The following is a 2,223-nucleotide window of genomic DNA, read 5'->3' as shown; positions in this document are numbered from 1 at the left end:
ATGATCTTATAATGTCAGTTCTCTACAGAGTGATCCAGTTCATTTCAAATGAAAAATATATGTATTGCTTTACAAATAGCGAGAAGATTCAAAGATTTATGTGGAAAGAAGCACAATGTTGAAGGATTTACATTATTTGACTTAAAGATTACTATAAATCAAGACAGGGGCATCAAAAGAAAAACAAAAACATCAATGTTACAGACAGAGAGCCCAGAAATTGATACAATGTGTATGTCATCAAAGCAATTTAAGTGCATGGTAGGCAGAATTCTAAAATGGTCACCAAGATTCCTGGCTTGGCTTACACACACTTTTACTCAGTGACTAAATCAGATACTAATCTAGGTGTTGCTGTAAAGGGATTTTAATGTAATTAAAGTTACAAATGCACTGAGTTTAAGATAGGAAGATTTTCCAGGAGAGCCTGACTGAATCCCATGAGATCTTTAAGACCAGAAGGCTTAACGTGAGTTCCTGAAAGAGAAAGTCAGAGAAAGCAAGGTAAGGATTTGACATGCCACCATTGGCTGGAAGATGGAGTGAATCATCTGGTAAGGAATGTAGTTTGCCTCTAGGATCTGAGACCAATCTTTAGCTGACTTTCAGCAAGGAAACATGGACCCAAGTCTTACAACCACAAAGAATTATGAATTCCTTATGAATTACGAATTATACCAACAACAATGGTGAAGCTTGAAGAGGATTTTTCCCCAGGGCCTCCAGACGAGAACTCAGCCCCCTGATACCTTGATTTCAGCCATGAGACTCTAAGCAGAGAACCTAGCCACTCCATACAGCACTTCTGACCTTCAGAACTGTGAGATAATAAATATGTGTTGTTTTAAGTCACTAGGATTGTGGTAATTGGCTATGTGGCAATAGAAAAGTAATACAAACTATTTGTTGTCTTTTCTACAAATGATGCCTAAGCAACTGATCAAAATTCCCACTTCCTCTCCATTTTGTCCCGTCCCTCAGAAGGATTCAGGGAATTCTCCCTTCACAAAGTCACTGAGACCTGCATTGATGATATAGTACCAGCGTGTTGGACAAGTTCTGTCTTGGCTCATTTCAGCAGACCAGGGATAATGGGAGGGATGCTGCCCCTGAAAAGACACTCCTGACTTCAGTGAGGGATGATGGGAGAGTGAATGACAGTGGAGAAAGGGGGCAGCATTTATCAACCAGAGAATATATAGTTGCCATTTCTGTAATAGGCTTAATATCTAGAGTAGTAATTATAATGTATTGATGTGGAGGATTCTTTAGCTGTGGCTAATTACTCATGGTGATTTTAGTATTAAATATAACAAAATACCTGGGTTTTACTTAAACTCTATAATTGGAAGAACTCTTGGTTTGGTGAACAGAAACTTCATTTGGGTCACCAAGTTGGAGAGTCATGGCCTCTCACCTGGTTCCCGGATATGAACTAAGCAAAACTTGGAACCCCTTTAAAGAAGAAGCCAGTTCCCCTTGAAGAAAGACTTTGCAACACTGCCACAAATGGATGCAATAAGTCTTCCTCCTGGTCTTCCTACATCATTTATTAGCATTTTTTTCCCTCTCCAGCAATTTTAGCACAGACCATTAGGCTATGAAACCAATTTTCATTTAAATGGAGTGACCCATAGGATGAGACTTTGTGTTCAGTTTTCAAAATCTCAACCTGACAGAAATACAGAGCCCCAAAAGATAAAAGATTCTTTCACAGAGATAAAAAAAATCTTCCTTTTTACATACCTGGGTCTTGAAAAGGGAATAGAATGCTCTGAGCTCATCATTTTCTTTCTCAAAGTTCTTTAGCACAGTTTTAAGGAACCAACCATCCCACAATCTTTGTACTCTTTGTTTCCACTCTTAATAATCTATTGTAACAGGGGCTTAGTCATCCAAAGTCTTGCCTTCTGTTGCACTTGACTCATGGTGATTATAGGTGACAACTCCTGCAATGCAATTTATTGGGATGGATTAATATTGTGTATTTTGCCTCTGTTAAGTGGGTAATTACACCTTCACAATCTGTAAAGCTTAGAGAACTAGTTCCAGATTATCATCTTAATGTGTCTATTCCACTGGAACAACTTCTGGTACCAAAAATACCATCATTCTAGGTTCAAGAAGAAGAACAGAGCCACAACAAATATTGCAGAAATAAAGCGGTATAATATGAACTATGAATGAATCTGGAATAGTTTACATGAATATGAGTGAAGCTTA

The sequence above is a fragment of the Equus quagga genome, unplaced genomic scaffold (genome assembly GCF_021613505.1).
Source record: "Equus quagga isolate Etosha38 unplaced genomic scaffold, UCLA_HA_Equagga_1.0 130836_RagTag, whole genome shotgun sequence".
NCBI classification, from domain to species: domain Eukaryota; kingdom Metazoa; phylum Chordata; class Mammalia; order Perissodactyla; family Equidae; genus Equus; species Equus quagga.
Note: the sequence above shows the minus strand (reverse complement) of the source record.